Source organism: Bombina bombina, chromosome 4, assembly GCF_027579735.1.
Source record: "Bombina bombina isolate aBomBom1 chromosome 4, aBomBom1.pri, whole genome shotgun sequence".
In the NCBI taxonomy this organism is placed as follows: Eukaryota; Metazoa; Chordata; class Amphibia; order Anura; family Bombinatoridae; genus Bombina; species Bombina bombina.
In genome coordinates this window covers 451930758-451948152 of record NC_069502.1, presented here as the reverse complement: position 1 = coordinate 451948152, position 17395 = coordinate 451930758, and positions in this window count along the sequence as shown.

The following is a 17395-nucleotide window of genomic DNA, read 5'->3' as shown; positions in this document are numbered from 1 at the left end:
ACTCTATTGATCACCAAAAAAAGGCATTACAATTGCAACAAACGTACTTTGAATACGGGGATAAACCCGGTAGGCTTCTAGCACGCGCTTTAAAAAGAAAACAATCAAAATCCCATGTTCACTCCATCTTTAATCAGCATAATCAAACCTGTGTAGATAGCCCTTCAATTGCGGAAACACTTAGATCCTACTACCAGAAGTTGTATAACTTAAAAGATGAGAAGGTATCAATTCTGGAGGCAGAAAGAGACCCCCCCCTTCCCCAAATCGAGAGATATTTAAGCTCTCTCACATTGCCGACACTGTCGGATAAAGACAGAGAGGCACTGGACAATCCCATCACGGTAAAAGAGGTAGCCAAAACCATTGAGGAGTTAAGTGCTGGTAAAAGCCCCGGCCCTGACGGCTTTAGTGCCAAATATTACAAATTATTTAAGGACATTCTTTCGCCACATTTAGCAACCCTATTCAATGACATTGGACACACTCAAAATTTCCCCTCAACCATGCTACTAGCACACGTTACCACCATCCCAAAACCCGGGAAGCCACCTAACCGACCTGAGAACTTCAGGCCAATCTCCTTACTCAACGTAGACCTGAAGATCTACGCAAAAATCCTCGCCACAAGACTAAACGTCTACTTGCCCCATTTGGTTTCACCTGACCAAGTAGGTTTTGTTCCCGGCCGCGAGGCCAGGGACAACACAATAAAAGCCAATCTCTTAGTAAATTACGCCCGACATAATAATATCCCTTCTGTGCTTATATCAACTGATGCGGAGAAAGCTTTCGACAGGGTCAGCTGGGACTTTCTCGCAGCTGTCCTGTCGAAAATGAATTTCAGCCACTCTTTCATACAAAAAATATTGGCCCTCTACTCGAAACCTACTGCCCAAGTTAAAGTTAATAACATATTATCTGACCCCTTCGACATTACAAACGGCACAAGACAGGGCTGTCCACTCTCACCCCTGTTATTTGCCCTTTCTATAGAAATCTTGGCGCAAAAGATACGCGCCAATCATAAAATCTCTGGGATACAGGTGGGTGGCCAGGACCACAAAGTTTCGCTCTATGCGGACGACGTTCTTTTGTCCATTTCCAACCCTTTGACTTCTCTTCCGGAGATTCTAAGGGAGTTCGATGACTATGGCAAAGTATCTAATTTCCACCTAAATCACACAAGCTGAGCTATGTCAAATCCCGCACATATGCAATCTTAAAATTAAAACCCAAACGCTTAAATATTTAGGTATCAACCTGACCCCAGAATCAAATGGCCTATTCGGAGCTAACTACCCCCAACTGTCAAAATCAATAACAGACGACCTATCTGCTTGGAAAAATAAGAGAATTTCATGGCTGGGTAGAATAGGTGTGGTAAAAATGAATATCCTCCCCAGGGTATTATATTATTTGCAGACCTTGCCGACCCCATTCCCAATCCACTTCTTACGAAAATTGCAAGGACAACTAGAAACATATATTTGGGGTGGTAGAAGACCCCGAATCCCTAGACGCACCTTATACTTGGCCAAAGAAAAAGGAGGTTTGGGCATACCATGCCTCCTGTTATATAAAAAGGCAATTAACCTTCAAACACAAGTGGAATGGTGCACTAATTCAATAGAAAAGACTTGGGTCCAAATTGGACGCACGATCTTAGGAGTATGGAACCCGGGAACACTGAGCTGGATCTCTGGTAAAAATAGGCCAAATATAGTCTTTCATTACCCTTTCCTTAGTGAATTCTTCTCACAATGGGATAAGACACTTGTCGAACACCCGCATATCTCCTCCCTCCCTTCACCACTATCTCCATTTACACACAACCCCGACATCCCATTTTCGAACACATATCACATAAATATAAATAGGACACAGCTAGATCAAACAATGTTTCATAGACTACTCCTAGATGGGAAATTGAAACCCCTAGACGAATTGCAGCAATCGGGAGTTCCTCTCACTTGGTATCATCACAGACAACTTCAACACTACTTAAGCACTACTAAAAAAGCAATTTACATTACAAGACAATTTACACGGTTGGAAACACTCTGTCTACTTCCATCTGCCCCAAGACACTTAGTCTCAATTATGTATAACCTGCTGTCTTCTCATAAAGAGGTTGGCATGCCTTCGTTTGTTAGAAAGTGGAACATCGAGTTGGATGGGGAACTGACGGATACAGACTGGGATAAAATATTTTACAACCATACTAAAGCATCTGTCTCCGCCGGAATCCTTGAATCTAACTATAAATATTTGTCTCGTTGGTATTTGACACCGGAAAGAATTAGAAAATTCTATAAGAAATCGGATGGCAAGTGTTGGAGGGGGTGTGGTGAATCTGGCACTCTGATCCACATTTGGTGGACGTGCGATCTGATCCAACCCTTTTGGAATTCTGTTTTAGACACGATTGACTCCAAATTAAATGTCAGGGTGAGCAGAAACCCGAGCCTCCTATTATTCCATGGTCTCCCTAAGCTAGTAGAAAAACCTAAAAAGCACCTCTTGTATATAATGCTCAACAGTGCTAAAACCCTAATCCCTAAATACTGGAAAACGACCCGAACACCTCAACACTCTGGACTGGGAAAATAGGGTGGACAGGTACTTGACTCTGGAGAGATACAGGTATATGAGGGATGACAAAATAGAACTACATGAGTACATGAAGGAAATCTGGAAGCCTTTGATCAGATAAAGTCACAAGATATGTAGGAACATCCCCTCCCCCCCTCTTCCCCCCCCCCTATTATTCCTCCCACATATGCTGGGGACACCCCCCCTTTTTTTTTTTTTTTTTTTCTCTCTCTCTTTCTATCGTCCTTCCTTTTCTCTTTTCACTAACTGCTGACATGCACTGAACCCTATGTCGCATGTCAGACTCTAGCGTACAGGTGCACACAAAAGCACTTGAGTTGATTAATGCTGTTATTGTTTTTGAGATGCATGTTGCAGAGTTTGGTATACATCGCTACACTGCCTCCTCATGTTGCAGAGGATAAGACTCAATGGAGTCACGAACGGTTTTCCTCCTAAGATCACGGACATTAGTCATCTAACTTCCTCCTGTAAGCTTTTGTGTAATAATTTTCCGCTGGTTTTGCCATCTAAATTCTGATTTAATGGAGTGTACTGCTTTATGATTCTTATGTGATGCTATTACCTTTCTGCCATTGTAATTTCTTGTTACTTTCAATAAAGCTTTTTGAAACAAAAAAAAATAATAATTACAAAATTACCTGTAAAATAAATCCTAACCTAAGTTACAATTAAACCTAACACTACACTATCAATAAATTAATTAAATAAAATACCTACAATTACCTACAATTAAACCTAACACTACACTATCAATAAATGAATTAAATACAATACCTACAAATAACTACAATTAAATAAACTAACTAAAGTACAAAAAATAAAAAAGAACTAAGTTACAAAAAATAAAAAAATATTTACAAACATTAGAAAAATATTACAACAATTTTAAACTAATTACACCTACTCTAAGCCCCCTAATAAAATTTTTGATTATGCCTGAGGAAACGGTCCTTTACGGACTGAGAAACGCATAGCAATTAAATACTTGTTTTTAGACAGACCCGGTTTTCTGTGCCTTTTTAATATTACCACAGTTTGCAGTGGTTATACCCAGTTTGGTTTTTATCCCTTTGTTCCATACACTGACATTGGAAACTCGTTTGGAAACAAGGCTGATCGTGTGAGCAGCTACCCTTTTGGGATAAACAACACAGCCCTTTGGACTTCCACAGTGGCGATCCGGCTCACTAGACGATACACAGCCGACTTCATCTACCTCATCTGACCTACCCACAGGTCTCCCGGGTGAGACCCCCAGCGTACTGACTGCTGGTCCTGAATGTCAGCCTGCCTGTATGCACCCAGTTGGTTCTAGGTGCCACTCCACTTGTGAGTAGATTTTATTATAACTACTGTTTTCCAGTTTTCCAAACTGATTCACACTATGTTGGCGCCCCTTGTTTTTCTATCCTCCTAGATCCCCTAATAAAATGACAAAGCCCCCCAAAATAAAAAAATGCCCTACCCTATTCTAAATTAAAAAAGTTCAAAACTCTTTTACCTTACCAGCCCTGAACAGGGCCCTTTGCGGGGCATGCCCCAAGAAATGCAGCTCTTTTGCCTGTAAAAAAAAACATACAATACCCCCCCAACATTACAACCCACCACCCACATACCCCTAATCTAACCCAAACCCCCCTTAAATAAACCTAACACTAAGCCCCTGAAGATCTTCCTACCTTATCTTCACCTCGCCGGGTATCACACCGATCGGTCCTGGCTCCAAAATCTTCATCCAACCCAAGCGGGGGCTGGCGATCCATAATCCTGCGGCTGAAGAGGTCCAGAAGAGGCTCCAAAGTCTTCATCTTATCCGGGAAGAAGAGGCGATCCAGACCGGCAACCATCTTGATCCAAGCGGCATCTTCTATCTTCATCCGATGAGGAACGGCTCCATCGTGAAGACCTCCAGTGCGGATCAATCTTCTTCCGACGATGTCCGACTGAAGAATGACGGTTCCTTTAAGGGACGTCATCCAAGATGGCGTCCCTCGAATTTCAATTGGCTGATAGGATTCTATCAGCCAATCTGAATTAAGGTAGGAAAATTCCGATCCGATCAGCCAATCAGATTGAGCTCGCATTCTATTGGCTGATCGGATCAGCCAATCGGATTGAACTTGCTTCTGATTGGCTGATTCCTAATGGTTTATTGTGATCGAATCATGATGTTAAAAGTACAGTAAAATCCATATGTTCTGTTTTGTGATTCCTAGAGAGAATGTAATGTGTTTTTCCACTGTCAGTCTGGGAAAAACACATTACATTCTCTCTAGGAATCACAAAACAGAACATATGGATTTTACTGTACTTTTAACATCATGATTCGATCACAATAAACCATTAGGAATCAGCCAACACAAAGGAATTACGTACAATAAGAACATCGTTATACCAGATTACAGCTGTCACTTTATGGGAAGGAACAACAATGCGAGACCGCTATATAGAAGTCAGCATATGTGGGACACAATCACAATATATACGTATATGTACATAACACGCATCACGCAACCACAAAGCACACATTTATATTTTAATCAGCACACAATAACAATGTAGTACAATACAACAACACAATGAGGATTTCAGAACTACATAGGCAGGTTAATAATATGCTGACGTCATTAGAAGATTCAACCATACACATTACAGATTCACGACTGTACCGCCCCTTTCAGAAATTTACCACTCAATACTACAATACTACATATACGTAGCGTCAGATGGCAAGAGTCCACAGGTTCCTGGAGTCAAATACTGAATTTTCAGGTTTATCCAAAAGTGGACTATAAATGAATAGAAACCCAAATGACAAAAGTATCCAGTGTGTAATTGAAAAAAATGTAGTAACTTACTCCATAAATAAGGAGATTCCAGCTCAGCACAGCAAAACAAGATCTTGACAATCTTTCAACAAAGGATAAAAGGTTTTATTTGCTCAACGCGTTTCAATGTATTACACGTCTTTATCAAGAGCATACATTAAAACAAGTAAAACAGGTAAGTAAAACCAAGTATTGAGTGTGTTTGCTGTGGCTACAGGGCTGGTTTATATACAGGTGAACAATTAGTTCCAATTTCCTGTTGAGCACAGGAAATTGGACTCACAAAAACTTCATAAAATGTTTAATACTATATATATGCATCAATAGTAAACTATTCCTGAGAATAAAAATGAAGAAAAATATATTTTAAAGAAAATCATTAAAAAAACCATCAAAGTTTAAAAATAGAGGCTTAGTTTAGTATTAAAAGAAGAAATGGAAGGCTGCTGAGCATCAGTAAAACGGTTTGTTTATTTCCAAATATAAAAAATACACATAGAAGTGACCAAAGTGACCAAAGTCACAACAAACAGGGAAGGAGACAGCAGTCTTACATGTTTCACGCACACTTGCGCTTAATCATAGATGCTGGGAACAAGTATGGACAGCTGCTTCATTTAAAGGGACAACACACCAATAGAAGCATTCATGTAATTAAGTCATGCAATCCTTGGTTATCAACTTATGCATTTAATTTGTAAAGTGTGTGTCCACATTTAATGATGCAGATCAGATAAAAACAAAATACAAAATACTTGTGAAGGGGGGACAAAATCTGGCACATGTGTGAAAGATACATATAACTACAATTTATAATATGAAAATGTTCAAGTAAATAATATAAATATATATATATATATCCTCAAATAAAATAGAAAATAAGAAACAAATGTAAGTGTGATTGTCTACAAAATATGGAACACCATGGAACCTGTGACATATTAACAAAGCATCACATTAAATTTGCAGGATAAATAAATGGTATTCATGTATCCTTTTCAAAAAATATGTATATATCTCAAATGGAATAAACAAACAAATCAAATATACAAATGCAAATGTCACAGTTATCATAGGTTACTGCATATTGAAATTAACCCTTGATATAGAGATTCTGGTAATATTCCATTGAGTATCAAAGACTACAAACTACAAAAATATCTGCATTGCAGTTATTTGAGTATAGAGAGGGAGGGGGAGGAGGAAAAAGAGTTATAAGAGTTATATGGAGAAAGGAATTTGAATAGAACAACTGAAACATATATACTAAAATATATAATAATATGAAAATATATGTATAGCTTTCAATATATTTCTCTCAATATGTTTAATAGTGTAAATTACAGCTTAGTCAACAAAGTATCTCATATCCCACTCCAAATTGATACCCAGGGGAGACCTGGTCTTTAATTTATAAATCCAGAAAAGTTCTTTCCTATCCAGTATTTTGGATTTGTTACCCCCTCTAGGTGGGGTTCTTGCTAGGTCTATGATCTTAATTTTGATACTGGGTACATTGGTAAAGTGAAGGAGATTAAAGTGTTTTGCTACTGCCGAATCCTTATTAAAATTCTTTATATCTCTCACATGTTCCCTAGCTCGGTCTCTAAGGGTTCTGGTCGACTGTCCCACATATTGGGCCCCACAAAGTTTACAATCCAATAAGTACACCATATAGTCAGTAAGACATGTAGCATAAAAATCTATTTCAAAGGATTCACCTGTAACCTTACTACTGAACCAATTGGTGTAGTCCATAGTATCACAGGTTAAACAATTCGTGAGATGTGCCCTAAAATTACCTACACCCCTAAGCCAATTAGCATTAGATCTAGTCTCATTTTTAACTAGGCTGGGGGAGAGTTTGGTAGCTAGTGTGGGTGGCTTTTTTGCAACGAATTTGCAGTCTTTAACATAAGGCTGTAAAACCTCATCACCCTTCAATAAGTGTAGGTGCTTTTTAATGATACTACATATGGAATTGTATTGGGGTGAATACTGAGTTGAAAAAACAATACTCCTTTCATCCTCCTTCTATTGGTGTGTTGTCCCTTTAAATGAAGCAGCTGTCCATACTTGTTCCCAGCATCTATGATTAAGCGCAAGTGTGCGTGAAACATGTAAGACTGCTGTCTCCTTCCCTGTTTGTTGTGACTTTGGTCACTTTGGTCACTTCTATGTGTATTTTTTATATTTGGAAATAAACAAACCGTTTTACTGATGCTCAGCAGCCTTCCATTTCTTCTTTTTGTACATTTTTTGCGGTAGTCCGCCGCTACCCTTTGGTTGGCTCCACACCATTTCCCCCTGCTCACATATGGTTTGATCCACTCTGTTTCCTGTGCCTGGCGGACGATCACTGTAGCAGCACCTCTCTCTTCCTTAGTTTAGTATTGATACGTTATTTAACCAATCAAAACATTTCTTGAATATTTAGACCAATGAACAGACAGTAGTATAAAGTCCTCAATCAAGTAGTCCGTTGTCTAACAGTTCCTTTTCAGGTCCGGTCTGCGGTCATGTGCTTTTCTTGTCCAATCAGAGGACGGCTGTAATCCAAGGGTGAAAGCATCAATCCAGAAGAGTTAAAGTTCTGTGTACTAATAGAGGGAGTGTCCCGAATGACATCAGACATACATCTCAGCCAATAAAACAAGATAAATAATTCTGAAACAAAAGCAGGAAAAAAGTGACCAGTTTTTGCTCTTCAGAATGGATCTGAAACATTTGTGACACACTACATTCATATTTCAAAAAGGGAATCCTTACTGCAAATATTTTGTTTAAGGAAATTTCATGGTGAGAGCCCAAATATCTAGTAACATGATTATAAATAAATATTTTGTTTAAGGAAATTTCATGGTGAGAGCCCACAGATCTAGTAACATGATTATAAATAAATATTTTGTTTAAGGAAATTTCATGGTGAGAGCCCACAGATCTAGTAACATGATTATAAATAAATATTTTGTTTAAGGAAATTTCATGGTGAGAGCCCACAGATCTAGTAACATGATTATAAATAAATATTTTGTTTAAGGAAATTTCATGGTGAGAGCACACAGATCTAGTAACATGATTATAAATAAATATTTTGTTTAAGGAAATTTCATGGTGAGAGCCCAAAGATCTAGTAACATGATTATAAATAAATATTTTGTTTAAGGAAATTTCATGGTGAGAGCCCACAAATCTAGTAACATGGTTGTGAATAAATATTTTGTTTAAGGAAATTTCATGGTGAGAGCCCACAGATCTAGTAACATGATTATAAATAAATATTTTGTTTAAGGAAATTTCATGGTGAGAGCCTACAAATCTAGTAACATGGTTGTGAATAAATATTTTGTTTAAGGAAATTTCATGGTGAAAGCCCACAGATCTAGTAACATGATTATAAATAAATATTTTGTTTAAGGAAATTTTAAATATTGTCTCTAACATAAGAAATAATAAAAATAAATAGATATGTGCAACATTTGAATAGTGAAAATTTAATTGTGCTTATTTACTATAGAAAATCCCTATGCTAATACATTATTATTAATAATGAAATGAATAAATAAAAATGAATGAATAAAAAGAAATAAAAATGTGATATCTTGAAAGTGAATGTGATGTCTTAAATATTTATTTAATCCTAAAGTATAACATAAGTGTGAATGGTATGTGTGAAGTGTTGATGAGATACCTAAATGTACCTAATAGTTTATGAGTGTAGCATTAATTTAATAATGTGTCAAGAATAGTGTATTAAATTAATAGTAGTATATTTGATATGTTAGATAAAGGCTGCTATCCTAATGTCCTTGTTTAGACCCCATTGGTTGTAGGTTCTCATAGTGTGAATCCACCAAAGTTCCCTTCTGTCTAGTTCTTTTTCCAGCTTTCCCCCCCTCCAGTGGGTAGACACTCTTTCTATACCCAACCAGAGGAAATGATTTTTGTTGAAATCTTGACAGGAATTACAATGTAGGGGTACACCGTGATCTTCGTGCTTTTTCTCTATTTTATTGAGATGTTCTAGTATACGTGTTTTTAAAAACCTGGTTGTTTGGCCTAAGTATTGGATCTTACAATTGCACTGTAGAAGGTAAATGACGTTAGTGGTTTTGCATGTTATGAAATGTTTAATAATAAATGTCTGTCCTGTAGTGGATGAAGTAAATGACTTGTGTACCCTTTTTGTGTAGTTACAACCCTTACACCGACCACAGGTATAGAAGCCTTGTAGGTTCGCGATGGACAAAGGAATTCTTGGGGTCATCCCTTTAATTAATGAAGGTGCTAATTTATGTTTGAAATTGTGGCCTTTTCCGAATGTAATTTGTGGTTTGGAGGGAATAATTTTATCTAATACTTCATCACTCTTTAACACGTGCCAGTGTTTGTTTATGATGTTTTTAATTTGATTATGTCCTGAATTAAATGTTGTTAAAAACCTAGGGAAGGAGCTTTCTTGTACGTTTATGTCCTTTAAGTATCTCCCTTCGATCTAGATTTTTGGCATACTGTCTATCTAGTTCTAATGTCTCTGACTTGTATCTTTTTTGTAAAAATCTTTTTTTTAGCATGATGGACTGTTCCTCATAATCGTCTAATTGGTCACAATTTCGTCTGAGGCGTTGAAATTGGCCTTTAGGGATGGCTTTAAGCCAACTGGGGTGGTGTTGGCTGTCGTGTCTGATATATGTGTTAATATCACATTTTTTAAAATGTGTTTTAGTGTGTATAACTCCCTCTCTGATGGAAATGGACAGATCTAAAAACGTTGCCTCTGTTTTATGAATTTCAGGGGTAAGTGTAATGTTCATATTATTGCTGTTCAAGTGGGAAATGAAAAGATTTAAGGTTTCTAGGTTTCCATTCCAGATACAAATAACATCATCAATATATCTCCGCCATGTCACCAGGCTCGCCCCAAGCACGCCACTGGCCGATACATAAAGATGTTCAAAATGGTCCATATACAGTAGATATTGGCATAACTCGGGGCGAACCTGGTGCCCATGGCGGTTCCACAAATTTGTAAATAATATTGATTGTTAAACCAAAAAAAATTATGGCTAAGCATAAAATCAATGGCTGTAATAATGAACTCCAAAAGTTTATTAGACAAATTGGGGTCTTGTTCTAATTTCCATTTCACAGCTGCAATACCCTTTTGATGATCTATAATAGAGTACAATGAAGTAACGTCCATGGTAACCCAATAATAATTTGGTTCCCATTTAATCTGATTGATTATATTCAAAATATGTGTAGTATCTTTTAAATAAGATTTGGAGTTTCATTTCATTATTAATAATAATGTATTAGCATAGGTATTTTCTATAGTAAATAAGCACAATTAAATTTTCACTATTCAAATGCTGCACATATCTATTTATTTTTATTATTTCTTATGTTAGAGACAATATTTAAAATTTCCTTAAACAAAATATTTATTTATAATCATGTTACTAGATCTGTGGGCTCTCAGCATGAAATTTCCTTAAACAAAATATTTATTCACAACCATGTTACTAGATTTGTGGGCTCTCACCATGAAATTTCCTTAAACAAAATATTTATTTATAATCATGTTACTAGATCTGTGGGCTCTCACCATGAAATTTCCTTAAACAAAATATTTATTTATAATCATGTTACTAGATCTGTGGGCTCTCACCATGAAATTTCCTTAAACAAAATATTTATTTATAATCATGTTACTAGATCTTTGGGCTCTCACCATGAAATTTCCTTAAACAAAATATTTGCAGTAAGGATTCCCTTTTTGAAATATGAATGTAGTGTGTCACAAATGTTTCAGATCCATTCTGAAGAGCAAAAACTTGGTCACTTTTTTCCTGCTTCTGTTTCAGAATTATTTATCTTGTTTTATTGGCTGAGATGTATGTCTGATGTCATTCGGGACATGACCCCTCTAATAGGTACTTCCATCAATAATGACACAACACATAATATGGGTTACAAAGGCCGCAGCTTTTATTTAAACTTTAACATATAACCATATAACCATAAATATATATAACCATAAATAATTGAACATTAAATACCCCCAGCCAGTGCTTGCCCCCATAGCATATCCATTTACCCGCTACCATTTTCCTACTCCTCTCCTTAAAACCGGAGGTACCCATATAAATGCTATTCCATACAGCAAGCACTCCGCCAAGCTGCGACAAAGATATCCATTTTACAGGGAGGGAGGGCGGGAGCTTTCTTCCACACTTACCCTCTGTTCACAAATTTTGGCGCTCTTTCTGGGACCTCCCCCTCCTTTTATAACCTACCCTAGCCCCACCTCGCTACCCATAGCCACCCCCACTTAACTCTCACAGCTCTGTCACACCTATACAGGGGTCAAATGCCTTTCCCCTGCATAGGTGCCGTCCAGGGCTTCCTTGACCCCTCTAATAGGTACTTCCATCAATAATGACACAACACATAATATGGGTTACAAAGGCCGCAGCTTTTATTTAAACTTTAACATATAACCATAAATATATATAACCATAAATAATTGAACATTAAATACCCCCAGCCAGTGCTTGCCCCCATAGCATATCCATTTACCCGCTACCATTTTCCTACTCCTCTCCTTAAAACCGGAGGTACCCATATAAATGCTATTCCATACAGCAAGCACTCCGCCACAGGCAAGGCCTACCGCCGCGCCACGCCAACCACATCCAAGGCCTTTGCAACCAATTCCTTCACATTAAAATTGAACAAGTGTAAACCGACTTCGTTCAAGTGAACTCCATCCTTCAGGAAAAAACATCTTCCTGACTCCCCTTCGAACTCCACATGTCGTAAAGACAGCCCCCCTACCCCTTTTATAAAACCACTCATCATCCTATTCACTTTTCTCCTTGATGCCTCCAATTTTTTGCCATCCCAAGCTGCCCTCCAGTACACCCTTGGCTCAATCTCAGACCACAAAACCAACAAATGTGGAAATAACGTGAGCAACCTCTTCACATCCCTTTTCATCGCATCCACTAAATCCTTTTGGGACCTGGAGCCCAAATCATTACCCCCCAAGTGTATCAACAGAATATCTGGAGGGCAGAACAACCTAGCATATTGTACAACGTTTATAACTAACTGGTCCCACCTCATTCCTCTGACTCCAAACCACCTGATGCTGACTGCAGCCGACGGGAACCCCATTTGGACCCCTTCCTCTCTAACCAGCGCCGCCTTCCTAGCCCAGTAGATATAGGAATGGCCTATCAGCCAGCACTGAAGTGGACCTGAAATGAAACAACAAACATTACTAGACTAAGGCAGGTCTAACATAGGAAACATACCTATTAGATGCCCACCGCCCAATCCTCTTAATCCCTTCCACTCCCAATCCCAATGCATACGCCTCAGTGGCCGCCCCAATACGGAAGGAATGAGTTCTGAAGTCCTTTGGGTTCAGGCCGCTCCTCCCCAACCCCTGCCTGAAGATAGCCTGAAATTGGAACAGTGACAGAGATGACCCATCGTTATGCACAAACAAGGGGCCCATCCCTGTAGGTCTTACCACAAGCAAGTCCCGCATGGCCTTCACTGGGCAACAAGGGCCCCCCATAGCCTTCAATACAATCTGTACCCCTTTACCCACCTGGTCTGTCTTGGATTTCCTCAGCCAGATCAACAGCCTATCCACTTCCACTACCACGTCAGACCTCTGCATCCCCCTTTTATCCTTCTTATTTCTACCCACCAGCTCCGAAACCCTGAAAGCCCCGAAAAAGGCCACCACAAACACCGCTCGAAACAACACCCTTTCATACTCGGAACTGCAAATTCCAGGTAGCGCCTCCACCACCCCCTGCAGCACGGCAAACATCACCGGCCTCCTCCCGTCCGCCCCTGGCCGCCCTCTACACAAACTTCGGGCCGCCAGCCGCACCAAGAAATGCTTAGACACATCCTCCCACCCCATCAACTGGAATAAAAATGCCATAGCAGCCAAACGCCTTCTCACCATGGACCTAGATATTCCTTCCTCCCTCCATTCCTGCATCCATTCTAGCAGAGCCCGTCTTCTCCCTGCTATAGACTCCGCAGCTCTCATCCCCCGCGGCCTTGAGGCCCAAAGCTCCCATACCTGCGTTTATGCCCTCCATGTCCTCGGCACTAAAGCTCCCTTTATCATCTCCATCAGGTCGGCAGCGCTATGTCCCACAGATCGTCCGGACACTGCTCCCCATTGAACTCCGCCTCCGGGGCCAGCCGATAGAACCGATCCCACTGCAAACGGGAAAGAGCGTCAGCAATCTCATTTTTCTTTCCCGGAACATGTACAGCTCTAAACAAGACATTGCATTGCATACATTTGAGTACAAATACCCTCAACACTCGCACCACCGGGGGGAAACCTGCAGACAACCTATTCAACGCCATCACCACCCCCATATTGTCCGAATGAAACGTCACCCTTCTATTGGCCAGCTGCGTCGGCCACACCTGTAATGCTACCACTAAAGGAAACAATTCCAGAAGAACCAAGTTCTTAGTCAAATTCGAGTCCCTCCATTCCTTAGGCCACTGCCCCACACACCATTTCCCATTTAAGTATGCCCCGAACCCAATTGCTCCTGAGGCATCCGTAAACAGATCCAAATCTGCACTACTGCCTAACTCTTGCACCATCGCTCTCCCATTGAAGTCCCGTAAGAACTCACGCCATACCCTTAGGTCCTCCTTGAGCTCTTTTTTCAACCTGACCCGATGAAAAGGCTCTTTCACTCCCACCGTTGCCTGTGACAAGCTCCTCAGGAAAACCCTCCCCACCGGGATGATCTTGCAAGCAAAGTTGAGCTTTCCTATCAGCGACTGGAGCTCCCTCAGTTTTAGCTTCTGCTGCCCAAGCACCCCGTCAATCGTGTCCACCAAATCCACTATTTTGTCCTCTGGTAACCTGCATTCCATCTGGATAGCATCAATTTCAATCCCCAAAAAGCTCAAGCACGTCACCGGGCCCTCCGACTTCTCTTCGGCCACTGGGATCCTGAACTCCCCAGCTACCCACAGGAACGTTATCATCAGGTGCTCACAGACTCTGGACCCCTCTGGGCCCACAAACAAAAAATCGTCCAAATAGTGCACCACTGATTTGGAACCAGCCACCTGGCATACTACCCATTCCACAAAGCGGCTAAATGTTTCAAAATAGAAACACGAAATTGAACACCCCATTGGGAGGCATAAATCCACGAAGAAAGAATCATCAAATACACAACCTAGCAAATGGTGACACCTAGGGTGCACCGGCAACAGGCGGAAGGCCGATTCCACATCCACCTTGGCCAATAACGCCCCCTTTCCCGCCTGCCTGACCAAATCCACCGCCCTATCAAAAGACGCATACCGGACTGCTGTCAACTCTGGGTCGATCCCATCGTTAACCGAATCCCCTTTTGGGTAGGACAGATGATGGATCATTCTGTATTGCCCCGGGGCTTTCTTTGGCACAACCCCCAACGGCGAAACTCTTAGATTCTCCAAGGGCCTCACCTTAAAGGGGCCCGCCATCCTACCCAACGCCACTTCCTTCGTTAATTTACCCCTCACAATTTCAGGAAATTCCTTAGCCGATTTCAAGTTACCTGGAATCCCAGACCCTGACCCCTCCCGAAAAGGAATCCAAAACCCCGAACTGAACCCTGATAACAACAACTCAGCATCCCTCCTCCTCGTTCCCCCTCCCCTAGCGAACCGTTCTAACCATGGGACCATCTTTACGACCTTCACTGGTGTCCGAGCCCGGAACAGCCACTTCCCCTGCTCTAGCTGATATCCGCCCCCTCTTGAAGCACTTCGAGAAGGAATGTGTCCCTCCACACCCTGAGCATTCATGTTTATACTTACATGCCCCTCCGAAACGACACTGCCCGTCGTTAAATTGGAAACACAGTCCCTTCCGGAGGGCCACCGCTGCTGTCGATCCTGCCCCGCCTGTGTTTGTTCCTGCCCCACGAAAGGACTGCCCTCCTCGAAGTGGCGTCATCATCTCCAACCATATGCCCTTGTCGCGATCGTCCCACTTCATATCCGGACGTACCGCGATCCGCTGTCGGAACTGCTCGTCGTACTTCCACCACGCCATGCCTCCATACGTCCGGTGAGCAGCCGAGATCTCATCATAATAGCAGAACAAAGCTGAGCCCTGTTCCGGGTATTTTTGGGCAGTCACACTGGCCAGGATACAGAAAGCCCGGGACCAATTTGAAAACGTCTTTGGCAGTTTTCGATACCTCTTCTTCCTCTCTTCTTCCTCTTTCTTCCCTTGTTCCCCTTTTGGATCCTCTTTAATCTCCACGAACTGCTCCAGGGGCAGCAGCGAAAAAATCTCCAAAAATTCCCTTTTCCAGATCTTATCTTTGATCTCCTGTGTTAGATGGATGCCTAAAGGCCCAATCGTGCACAAGCATGGCCTGCTCATGGCAACTTCAGCTACCTTGATAACCTCTCCCCCTGTCCCACTCCCCCCTGCCGGGGCCGCTCCCGCCCCCTGTGCCCCAGTGATTTGACCCCCCTGCTGCCCCCACACCCCAGCGACCCCTAGCGCCCCGCTGCACTGCCTCTCCACCTGAGCCACTAAATCCTTCAAACCTTGCAACAGTACCGCATTCACACCCGCACCCCCAGTCCCTGTAGTATTAGCCACTGCAGTGTTAACCCTGATCCCAGGCTCCTCACCTGCCGCCCTTGGAGCCGTAATTGGCTGGTCCGGTGCCACTGGGTCTGTCCCCCGCGTTCCTTCCTCTGATCTGCCTGCAGTCACCCTGACTGTCTCCCTCCTTCTCGCTGGCGACCTTGTCCTCCTTCTGTCCCTGTCGTCATCCCGCCGTCTCCTTGGTGACCTGTTCAGCCTGCCCCACGAAGGGGACGAGTTGGATGTTCTGCTCCTCTGTCCCCTCACTGGAGAACGTGACCTTAACCGCCGTCTATTGCTCCCAGACCTCCCAGCTCCTGGGCCCCCATTGCTGGGGCCGTCGTCCCTTCCAGCCTGTGAAGAAAGCACAACCTCAGAACCAGCCCTACCAGGCCGTCCCGTTCCTGTCCCTACCCTGCTGTCCTCCCCTCCATGCCTCCTGCTTGTGTCCAGGCTAACGCCTGCCCCCACCTCAGCCCTCTCTCTGGCAGCCCCAGGTGCCCACATTTGTAACAGCTGAGCCAAAGCCCTCATGTCCCCTACCTGGTCCGCCATGTCTGGTCCTTCTTCCAAGGCCCCTCCTTGGCCTTCTTCGTCAAATTCATTATAGGAATCCCCCAAGAATATGGTGTCCATATCCATGTCATTGAAGTCTAAATGCGCCTCAAGCGGCGCCTGCCTGCCAGGCCCGCCGTCACTGGTCCCGGGAAGCTCTGGAGAAAGGATAAGAGGAGGAGAGACAGCCAACATCAGTGCTACCACATCACAGAGTGAAACCCAACGACCCCCCCCCCCCCTCCGACACTGAATGATGGATGATGGGGGGGGTGGTGAAAAGGAAAAAAGGGGGGGTAACAGGAGGGGGGGGTAACAGGAAGGGGGGGGGGTAACAGGAAGGGAGGGGGGGGGATGCTGAAGCCCCGGGTGTAATATGTCCAGTTTAATGTCTCACATAAGCTAACGGAGCAATTGGGCTTGTGATTGCTCAGGGGCCGATGATGAATCGACACATTATTTACTTGCTAGCAGTTTCCCATATACGCTATCAGAGCACTGAATAACCTTAAGCTTATGGGCAGGAAGTCAGAAAGAGAAATCTGTTAAGATGCATCCTGCTAAAGCTAAGTGAAAATTTTGCTGGGGATTCTCCTACTGGGCCTCCTACTGGGCCTTATCTACGGCCCCCCCCGCCACGTGGCCCCACCCAAGCACATCCCTCAACTTGGGCCTTATCCCCGGCCAGCCTGAGGCGTATCAAATGTCCCCCCCCCTCCCCCCATTACTG